The following is a 12,120-nucleotide window of genomic DNA, read 5'->3' as shown; positions in this document are numbered from 1 at the left end:
TGTTGGAGTGGATGAATGTGATCATCACTTGATCAGGTAGAGAGGTTAGCCTTGGTAAGGAGGAAGTCCATTTCATAACGTGGAAGAGAGAGTGGCAGAAGATACCTGAATGACAGGAGATAACGAAGAGGGGGGAAGAAGGAGCTCATGACAAATTGCCTCAATTTTTTCTGCAAAATATGAAGCAAGATGCTCAGCTGAGACTATGGAGTAAACGGAAAGCCATGGGAGATCTGAGGATGCATGAAAGATTAGAAAAACTTGGTATGGAGAGTGAGATAGTGAGTTAAGGCAGGTTTAGAAGGAGAAGCAGTAAGGGCCAAGTTGAGGTTGCAGAACATAAATTTTTTTCCTCTTAATAGCATTTTATTTTTTCCAATTAAATGTAAAGATAGTTTACAACATGCACTTTTTTTAAATTTTTTAAAATTTTTTTTGGTTAGGCAGTGAGGTTAAGTGACTTGCCCAGGGCCACACAACTAGTGTCTGAGGCCAGATTTGAACTTAGGTCCTCCTAACTTCAGGGCCGGTGCTCTATCCACTGTGCCACCTACCTGCCTCTACAACATTCACCTTTATAAGATTTTGAGCTCCAAATTTTTTTCTCTCTCCCTCTTTCCTCTCTCCCCTCCCAAGACAGCAAGCAATCTGATATAGGCTACACATGTACAAGCATATTAACCATATTTCTACATTAGTCATGTTGTGAAAGAATCAGAACAAAAAGGAAAAACCATCACAAAGAAAAAATAACAAAAAAGAACACAGTATGTTCGATCTGCATTCAGACTCCATAGTTCTTTCTCTGGATGTGGACAGCATTTTCTATCATGAGTCTTTTGGAATGTTGTATTGTTGAGAAGAGCTAAGTCCATCAAAGTTGAACAGTGTACAATGCTGCTGTTACCATGTATAATGTTCTCCTGGTTCTGCTCATTTCACTCAGCATCAGTTCATGTTAGTCTTTCTAGGATTTTCTGAAATCTGCCTACTCATCATTTCCTATAAGATAATAGTATTCCTTTAAATTCATGTAACACAACTTGTCCAGCCATTCTCCAACTGATGGGCATCCCCTCAATTTCCAATTCTTTGCCACCACAAAAAAAGGTGCTACATATATTTTTGTACATGTGGGTCCTTTTCCGATTTTTTTTTTATCTCTTTGGGATATAGACCTAGTAGTGGTATTGCTGGATCAAAGGGTTGCACAATTTTATAGCCCTTTGGGCACAGTGTGTAACATAAATGTGCAGTGGACCTAGTAAAGATGGTTGCATGATTCATTCCAAAAAGGGGAACCCCTTTCATTCAGCAGCACTTGAGTAGAAGGGAGCCAAGAGCTTTTCTTAAGGGAAGATCAAAGAGTGATGAAAAGCCAATAGATTATGGCCTGATAAGGGGATTTCACAATCTTGAACATCGAGGGGGTACCATTTGTGGGTAACGGCAAGATCAAGGGTTATCTTTATATGTGGCTCCCAGGAAGTGAGTAGGTTGAGGAACTGAGTGGCTTGAGGGAGGGTCAGTGTGTTTGTTGAAGTCACCTAGTATGACAGAGGAGTTGAAGAGGAGAGAAAAATTGTTATTTATGTTCTGAACTCACTGAGGAAGAGGAATGACCTGTGCGTCTAGAGATTAACAGCTACTATGATTTTGATTGAGCAACAGATAGGAATTTAACACAAACCTCAAAGGAGGAGAAGTTACTGAATAATAGAAGTAGGAAGTGGCAATGGGGAGCAATGAGTATTCCAATTCTCTTGCCTTGAGGAGAATGAACGAACAGTCAGTGCTGGAAAGAGTGGCCAGGGAGGCTGTGTCATAGGTTTCAGAAATATCTAGTAGATGGAAAGAGAGAGAGGAAAAGATTTAGGATGAAGGCAAAGAGGTTTTCTGTCTATGGAACAGGAAATTCACAGGTCACAGGGGAAAGACTGGGTGATATTTGGTTTAAACTTTGGGGTGGGAGGATTGAGGGGGATGGGAATAAGGAACTGGGTTACAGTGGCTGGGAATGGTGTTTAGATAAGATAAAGGAGTTCAGAATCACCGGGATGTAAAAGATATCCAAACGTGAGAATGTTCATCATTGAGTGGAGGGCACCACTCATCTTCCTATAAGAGGCTAGAGATTGAGCTGGAGGCCAGTAGGGCCTCCTACTTCAGAGGGAGGCCCTGCTCACTACTCCTTTTCCTTCTGAAGGGTAGAGACTGGGAAGGAAAAGGGGACAGGAGAAGATGAAGGTCTACTTCCTTCACAACAGGAGAAAGAAGCCCTATTCCTCAACCACTTTCCTCTTCCTCTTTCCTCAAGGGAAAGGCATAGCAGGTGATGGAAGGCCACTCCTCTTTGCACCAATGGGTCTTTTAATCCCTGTTGGAAATGGGGCTGGCAACAGGAGGCAGAAGTTACCTTGCACTGGCACAGATGAAAGCCATTGCTGTGAGGCAGATGGAAGATACTTGGCCAGCCATTTGCCTTCCTTCAGTGGACGTGCTGTGTGCATCAGGAGATGAAGGTAAGGCGTGCAGTCTGAGGAACATTTGGTTCCTCTTCTCATCTGAGGAGGCTGGAAATGAGACAGTATCAGAAAGGACAGACTTCCTATACACAGGGAGGAGTTCTTTGGGGCAGAGGGAAGCTGGCCCTGCCCCTCGACATCTTCCCTCAGAGGGCACAATGAACACAGAAGGTGATGGATGAACGCAGAAGGTGATGGAAGGCACAAGGTCCACTAGGTCAAAGTTCTAGAAGAGGAACATTTGGCTCCTCTTCTAACTGGAAAATGACACATTCTTTGGTGCAAAAAACAAACATGAGCAGAAAAGGCTTAAAAAATTAGCTCTACATCAGGAGATCTTAAGCTTTTTTGTGTGTCATGGACCTCTTTGACAGTCTGGTGAATCCTAGGGACCCCTTCTCAGAATAATTCTTTTTAAATGAATAAAATAAAATGCATAGGATTTCAAAGGAAACCAAAGTTTAGCGAAAATAAGGAACTAATTTTTCCCCCATCCAAATTCATAGCTCCCCTTAAATGGACCCCAAGTTAAGTGCTGCTCTACATAAATGTTTAAGAATTCTTCTGCTTCCCAAAAAAATCTGATGAACCCAAGAGACTTGTGATTTTAAACAAAATTTTCAACTTAAATAAACCAAAAATAAACTAGATCTGAAACACAAAGCCCATACAAAATTCTGGATAATGAGAGTTTGCTTCCTTACATTTGCTTAGTATCCTAATTACTCTCTCCAACTAAAAACCTGACTTAATTTTTTTTATAATTCAAAAAGTCCCTGTACCTATGTAAAAATGGATCTCTCTAGAAATATGTCCATATATCTTCACCACCACAGCCAGCAGCGTGTTGGTGCAGAGAGTCTCTGATCATACTTAGTAGCTACAGTAGCCACATGGCTCTGATCATCCTATTTCTCTGCCCTGAGCACCCCCCAAAAAGAAGGTTCAAACTCTACAGCCTACTGCGGCATTTGACACCCTTTATACTCCTGTCCTAACTAGTCCTTTCTTGGAATTTAGAGCTATAAAGAACTGAGAGATTCAGGCTAGTTTCCTCATTTTACAGCAAACCAGGACCTAGACTACATTTCCTAGACTAACTCTAGGGAATCATTTCCAACTACTTCCCCTACAAACTTTAACCAAACTGGACTACAAAGGTTTGAACAAAAGTTTTCCAAAGAAGAAATGCAATCTGTCAACAACCATATGAAAAATTATCCAAATCACTAAGTTAACACCTCATACATAACAAATTATCAATGTTAGGAAGGCAAAATATACTGCAGGTAGAGCTATATATTTGTTCAACCATTCTGGAAAATAACTTCGAATTATTCTAGAAAAGCCATCACACTGTACATGTCCTTCTTCTCAGAAATGTCACTTTCAAGCATATACTTCAAGGACGTCAAAGACAAAAGGAAAGGTCTCATATGTATAAAAATATTTATGTACATAGCACCAGTAAAGAACTGGAAGCAAATAAGTGTCCATCAATTGGGAAATGGCTGGACAAATTGTGATAGATGACTGTGCCATCAGAAATGAGTATGAAGAATTCCTGGGGCGGAGCCAAGATGGCGGAGTGAAAGCAGTGACTTGCTTGAGCTCTCCTCCAAACCCCTCCAAATACTCATCAAAAATGGCTCTAAACAAATTCTGAAGCAGCAGAACCCACAAAAAGACAGAGTGAAACAAATTTCCAGCCCAAGACAACCTGGATGATTTATCAGAAAGGTGTATCGCGCCAGGCTGAGAGCGCAACGCAGCGCGGCATGGGCGGGCAGGCTGCAGGGAACCTGGAGCAGGCCTCAGAGGACTGAATCGTGGGCAGCTGTGGCGGTTTCCAGACTCCTCAATCCACGAATGCCAAAGACAACTTGGAAGGTCAGTGGGAAAAGTCTGTTTCTGTCGGTGCTGAGACAGGAAGGTGGGGTTTCAGATCCATTCCCCAAGAGCGCGGCCCTGGGGGGGGGGGGGGCAGTTGCTTCCCAAGCTTCCGGCCCACAGACTGAGGGGGAATCCAGTGGCTGATCAGACAGGGACTGCAGGGATCTCTTTGCCAGTGCTGAAGCAGGAATCTCTTGCTTTGCCCGTGTTTGGACAGGCCCCTACAAGTATCTCTGAAAACAGCTGTACAAACCCCCTAAGCTTGGGACAGTACATTCTCCACATTGGAAGCAGACTCTTACCTTAACAAAGAGTTTAAAACTCAAGTAACTGGCCGGGATCATGAGCAAGCAGCGCAAAAAAAGTCAGACCATAGAATCTTATTTTGCTGAAAAAGAAGATCAAAATATATAACCAGAAGAAGACAACAAAGTCAAAGCTCCTACATTCAAAGCCTCCAAGAAAAATAGCAATCAGTCCCAGGCCTTGGAAGAGCTCAAAAGGGATTTTGAGAAGAATGTAAGAGAAGTAGAGGAAAAACTGGGAAGAGAAATGAGAGGGATGCAAGAAAATCACGAAAAACAAGTCAACAGCTTGCTAAAGGAGACCCAAAAAAACACCCAAAAATAACACCTTAAAAAATAGCCTAACCCAAATGGCAAAAGAGGTCCAAAAAGCCAATGAGGACAAGAATGCCCTAAAAAGAAAAATTGGCCAAATGGAAAAGGAAGTCCCAAAAGCTTACTGAAGAAAATACTTCCTTAAAAATTAGAATAGAGCAACTGGAAGATAGTGACTTTATGAGAAATCACAACACAGAACAAATCCAAAAGAATGAAAAATTAGAAAACGATGTGAAATATCTCACTGGAAAAACAACTGACCTGGAAAATAGATCCAGGAGACAGAATTTAAAAATTATTGGACTATCTGAAAGCCATGATCAAAAAAAGAGCCTAGACATCATCTTTCAAGAAATTATCAAGGAAAACTGCCCTGATATATTACAACCAGAGGGCAAAATAGAAATTGAAAGAATCCACAGATCTCCTCCTGAAAGAGATCCCCAAAGGAAAACTCCTAGGAATATTATAGCCAAATTCCAGAGTTCCCAGGTCAAGGAGAAAATATTACAAGCTGCCAGAAGGAAACAGTTCAAGTACCGTGGAAACACAATCAGGATAACACAAGATTTAGCAGCTTCTACGTTAAAGGACCGCAGAGCATGGAATATAATATTCCGGAGGGCAAAGGAGACAGGATTACAACCAAGAATCACCTACCCGGCAAAACTGAGTATAATCCTTCAGGGGAAAAAATGGTCATTCAGTGAAACAGAGGACTTTCAAGCATTCTTGATGAAAAGACCAGAGCTGAATAGAAAATGTGACTTTCAAATACAGGACTCAAGTGGAACATGAAGAGGTAAACAGGAAAGAGAAATCATAACAGACTTATTAAGGCTGAACTGTTAACATTCCTGCATGGAAAGATATTCATAACTCATGAGACCTTTGTCAGTATTAGGGTAGTTGGAGGAAAAAAATTATATGTATGTATATGTACATAGATAGACAGGGCACAGGGTGAGTTGAAGATTAAGGGGTCATATCTGGAGAATAAAATTAAGGTATGAGAGAGGATTATACTCAAAGAAGAAGAAAGGGAGAGGTAGAATGGGGTAAATTATCTCACAAAAAAAAACAGAAAAGAAAAGTCTCTTGCAGTGGAGGGGAAATGGGGGAAGGTGAGAGGGAATGAGGGGGATCTTATGCTCATAGGATTTGGCTTAAGGAGGGAATAACATACACATTCAATTGGGTATGGAAATCTGTCTTACCCTACAGGAAAATAGGGGAAGAAGGGAACAAGAGAGCAAGGGGATGATAGAGAGGAGGGCAGATTGGGAAAGGGGGTAATTAGAAGTAAATACTTCTGAGGAGGGACAGGGTCAAAAGAAAGAATAGAATAAATGGGAGGGCAGGATAGGATTAAGGGAAATAGAGTTAGTTTTTCACAACATGTCTACTATGGACGTGTTTTACATAACTGCACATGTATAACCTACGTTGAGTTGCTTGCCTTTTCAATGAGGGTGGGTGGGGAGGGAGGAAGAGAGAAAATTTGAAACCTAAAGTTTTAAAAACATATGTTTAAAAAAATGTTTTCACATGCTACTGGGAAATAAGAAATACAGGAAATGGGGTACAGAAGTCTATCCTGCCCTATAGGAAAATAGAAGGGGAAGGGGGTAAGAGAAGGGGAGAGATAGAAGAGAGGACAGACTAGGGGAAGGGATATTCAGAATGCATGCCATCTTGGGGTGGGGGGGGGGGAGATGGGGTGAAAATTTGGAATTCAAAAACTTGTGGGAGTGAATGTTGAAAACTAAAAATAAATAAATTTATATTAAAAAAAAAAAAAGAATCCCCACAGGTATGATTTTCCCTATTTTACAGACAAGGAGACTAAAACTCACAGGTGACTTGTATCAGAGGTCACAACACATGTCTCATATAAGTCCAGTGCTCTCTCTACTAGACTCCACTGCATATATTGATTTAAAGCTATAAGATTCAGAACTGAAAAGGTTAGAATGAAACAGTGAGTCCGCCCTCCTCATTTTAGAAGTGAGGACACCAAAGCCCACAGAGACCTGCTCAAAGACACCCAGGTAGTGAGGGGCGGAGCCAAAGCCCAAGGTCTCATTCTCTAATCTAGTGTTCTGTCAGCCACACCCCAGTACATCTCTGAAGAGGCATTCTCTTATATTCTTATAAGATTAGTCAGGTTATAAATTAAACATAAAGCAAAGCAAAACAATCAAATTTTTAAAAAAACAGGAAGAAACTAGCTAAAGGAAGCACACTGCCAAGCACATGAGAAAAACTTAATGTTTCAACTCCTCCAAGATTCCTGGCAGCCAAAATATAAAGGAAAAAGCTCATCATATAATTTTTATTTTCTACAAGGGAGATATAAAAATCCATCCCCAAAGGTATATTTTTCTAAAATTAAATTTTATTAGGAATACCAGGTAGATTAACACACAATTATCAAGGGAATTAAGTTCTATAACTTGCAATAAAAATTTTTCTTCACCCTCAACTCCCTTCATCCATTCATTCAAAAACTTTTCTTATTAAGTACCTAACTAATATTCTCCTTCAAAGAAATCTTAAGTGGCATTAAAGTTGAAGTTATGGCACTTGGGTTCAAATTGATTAAACATTAAAAAATCCAGTCGTGTGTGTGTGTGTGTGTGTGTGTGTGTGTGTATACACATATATACATACATAGACATATCTTATATATAAAATATCATATATATGTATGTGCATATATAGTATATGTGTGTGTATGTATGTGTGTGTGTATGTATGTGTGTGTATATGTATGTATATATGTGTGTGTGTGTGTGTATATATACATATATATATATATATATATATCTTTTTTATCTATATCTTTAGACCGAACAAAAGTTAAGTTTAACTAGCCTGAAATTTCAGAATGAGAGATGATAAAATCCAAAGCCCTCATTTTAAAAGTAGAAAAAACTGAAACCTAAAGAGGTCTAAAAAAAAAAAAGACAAAGACATCCAAGCTAAATGATAATAAGTTGGATTCAAAACTAGCTGAATCTCCAGACCCAAAAAGTAGCCATTAATGACTTGATATCAACTTGGAAAAATGTCTCCAATGTTGCCCCATTCCCTCTCAGGACTCAGCAGGGGCACTGCCATGGCCACAGGTGCTGTCATTTAACTCTGCCCCTCCTCAAAAATAAGGGAGTCACAAAGAACCAAAAATAGCCCCATATTCTGACTGTCAGGGTTTACCAACCTTCAACTCAGCACTCCAGCTTCAACTCTTGGAGACTGTGCTCCTTAAAAGTAAACATTTCACCATATCTAGTCCTAAAACTCCCACAAAGACCTACCAAGATGCTTTCTGGACAGTTTCATACTACGTCCCCTTACCCTCCTGTTCGGTCTCCGAAACAGCACTCCAGCTTCTACCTGGTCATCTGTGTTCTTGACTTAGAGAACTTATCATATCTCTAGTTTGACTCAGACCCACCAAACCACTCTCCCTCCAACTTTATGACACTGCATAGTACATGTACCCTCCTTTCACTCTTCCTCACCCTACCTCTCCCTTCCCACACCTTTAGCTATAGGAATAACATTCAAATCAATACTACCATTTCTGGAAAGGACATGACAATCAATTACCCTATCATTCTACTCACCATTCCTATGACTTTCCGAAACAAAATACCTATCCCAGGCCACCATTTTCCTATATGTGTCATCTTCCCTATTAGAATGTAAGTTCCCTAAGGACAGGGACTGCATTGGTTTTCTCCATTTGTATCCCCAGTGTTTAGCATACTGCATGGCACATAGTAAGCACTTAATAAATGTCTTTTTATTCATTATTCATTTAGTACCCCAGGGATTTGTGCTTGGCCTCGTGCTATTTAACTTTTCTATCAGGATTTTGAGAAAAGCACAAAGGGCATACTTATAAAAAGATGACACAAAACTAAGAAGGAAAGCTAACACAATGGATTCAAAGTCAGGACTGAAAAAAAATCTTAGCAGCCTAGAGTATTGGGCCAAATCTAATAAGATGAAATTTTACAAGGATACCTGTAAAAAGCTTTACCCTTGGCTTGAAAAAAATCACCTTCCTAAATATAAGACAGAAGAGATGTGGTCAGACAGAAATCCACAGGGAAAAGATCTAAGAGTTTTAAAGGCCTAAAAGTTCAACATGAATTCATATTATGAAATGGTAGCCAGGAAATTTAGTGCACTCAGGCTGTATCAGGCAGAGTTCAGGACTAGGGAGATTAGAAAGCATGGTGTGGTGGGTAGAGCAGTACATTTGGAGTCAGTAAAACCAGAGGTTAAATCTCTCCTCAGACATCTATAGCTGTGTAACTCTGTCTCACATTCCTCATCCATAAAACAGGGATAACAGTATGTATCCTTTTTGCTCATCCTAACATTATGTTAGCAGCAAGGTACTGACATCATGACCTCCTACAACACTTCAGAACCAAGAGGTTTCTCTTAAAGAAACAGAAGTAAAATCTTTCCATTCCTCAGTGGATTCAAATGAAAAATGGCCATAAGATAAGCTCAAAAAGCTAATCTCAACTCAAAGAGCAGACAGTGAATATGGACCAAGCTAGGGTTTATCAAGAATTGTCAGCACAACAAAGTACATATTTATTCTGGACCAAATTCAAACACCTTGTCATGACACCATACCCTTACAACTGTCCTCTCACTGAGAAGCTATCTGAAAATATTTTTTAAATATTATTGCTGAAGAGACTGAGCTATTCATTCCCATTAATTTATGAGACTGGTAGAATTCCTCAACACCTCATTCTCCCTCACCTACCTCTGCAGCCAATCAGCTGCCAAGTATTGTCAAGTCTACCTCCTCAGCAACTCTCTTACCCACCAATCAATATAACAATAGGTAAGAAAGTCAAAACCGTAGTTTACACATCTTTATCACCTTCTGACTAGGCTACTGCAATTGTCCCCTAATTAGTCTCTATGCCAAGTGTTTCTACCCTCTCCAATCTATTCTCCAGAGAGCTACCGGTGATGTTCATGTAGCAAAGATCTAACTATGTCACTGTCCTGTTCATAAGTAAACTGCCGTGGCTCTTTATTACCCTTAGTATCAAATACAAACCCTTCAGTGTATTGTTTAAAGCGTTTTACAATATGGCTCCAGCCATACCCCACTTCAATCACTCTGCTTTCCAGCCAAACTAATATACTTGCTCTTCCTTGTTCAAGACATTCCATCTCCTATCTTTATCCTTTGCACAGACTGTCCATTTATCCTCATAATGCACTTCCTCCTTACCTCTGGCTCTTAAAAATCCCTAAATACCCTCAAAGCTTAGTTCAAGCACCACCTCTTACATGAGGTTTTCTTAATCAGCCCAACTCCCAAGTGCTAGTTCCTCTCCACTCTAAAATTTTCTTATATTTTTTATGTGTATGTATACATACATCTGTATGTATATGTACACACATAAAGATACACATGGACACAACTGTGTGCACATGCACATCTGTATATACACACACATAAATACATATGTAAGCACAGATTTGTATGTGTACACAGTGTTCCCCTAATACAATGTAAACTGCATGATAGTAGGATTGGTAGCAGAGGATGTTTTACCTTTGTGTTCTTATCCCCAGAGCCCACCTGCCACATCATAGGGCTTAATAAAGGCTTTTTAATGGATCAAGTCCTCCTCTTTAAGGAAAGAAAATTGGGGCCAAAGATTTTATGACTTCCCCTGGTTCATACAGTTAATTTTTAATTGAGCAAGGACTAGAATTCATGTCAATTAACTTCTAATACATGTCTTCCTAGAATATTAGTCTCCATGTTTTGACTGTCATCTGATTTGCATTCTAATTTTGGATGTTACAAATTATTTGATCGTGTTTATGCAAAATTTGTATAAGATAACGAAGAGTCAACTAAAGTAACATGCAGGGGCATCTAGGTGGTACAGTGGATAAAGCACCCAGCCCTGGAGCAGAAAGACCAGAGTTCAAATCCAGTCTCAGACATTTCCTAGCTATGTGACCCTGCAAGTCACTCAAAGTCAATTGCCACCCACATCCTCCCCAAAAAGTAAAAAGAAACTTTTCTCCACCATACTAACATTCTTTCACTCTAATTTTCCTCAGTTACTATGAATAGAAAAAAAGTCAACAAATGCACCGAAAGTGCAATCTAAACGATTTGCTATTCCCTCATTTAAGGCAAAGAAATTTTAAGTTTCAATTATAGCAATTTTTTTAAATAAATAAAATTTGCAAAGCCCTTTGCAAACCTTAAAGTGCTATATAAATGCTATCATCATCACCATTATTATTATTTTTTAAAATAAACAGAAATAATGCTGACCTAACATTAGTGTTTTATGACAGGATGACCAAGGGTAATAAGATAATACATGAAAATAAGCAGATTTGTGTATTCATAGGAAGAGAGCATTTTAGTGATAGCAGTAACAAATAAAAACCAGACTCCTTAGCTTGACACACATGGATCTCCACAACTGAAACCAAAATTTGTTCCATCCAAAACGAACTACTTACCAATCCAGAAACATGTTCTAATCTTTACCACCTTCATGTCTTTGCTCACACCATTCCTCACTGGTGCTGCTGCTCTCCCTCCCACCTCTACCTCAGATTTTCAGGTACCTGCTGATTGGCTGAGTTTCAAAGACCACATAATTCACAAGGCCTTCTGTGATACCCTTGGCCAGAAAAGATCCTTCTCACTTCTGAATTCTCGTGGATTTAGTTGTACCTCTCCAAGACAAAGCTAAATATAAACGTACAGTTTATCTGCGTGCATATCTACTAGATCTTTTGCACATGCCTACTGAGGGACAGGACTTATTTTCCTCTGTACCACACACAGTGCAGTGATTTACAACAGTGGATATTTTATATTTGTTGAATCCATTTTAAGTACACACTGCCATCTTCAATCCTTCATTTTAATACATTTAATACTTTAAAACGTTAATACACGCACAACAGTTACACAAAAGTCAACAAATGCAGTAACAACAATTAAAAATCATATTTTATTTAGTAACAGAGTTCAACCAAAGTTTTCAATACCC

General features: G+C 39.4%; 1 protein-coding gene across 2 annotated transcripts in view; it reads right to left on the bottom strand.

Annotated features, from left to right (window-relative positions):
* SUGT1 (SGT1 assembly cochaperone of MIS12 kinetochore complex) overlaps positions 1-12,120 on the bottom strand; it is a 67,616-nt gene that overhangs the window by 31,042 nt on the left and 24,454 nt on the right. The window lies entirely within an intron of this gene.

The sequence above is a fragment of the Phascolarctos cinereus genome, unplaced genomic scaffold (assembly GCF_003287225.1).
Source record: "Phascolarctos cinereus isolate Bilbo 61053 unplaced genomic scaffold, phaCin_HiC Scaffold_7;HRSCAF=346, whole genome shotgun sequence".
Taxonomy (NCBI): Eukaryota; Metazoa; Chordata; class Mammalia; order Diprotodontia; family Phascolarctidae; genus Phascolarctos; species Phascolarctos cinereus.
The sequence above is the reverse complement of the archived record's forward strand: the minus strand, read 5'-3'. Positions and strand labels throughout refer to the sequence as shown.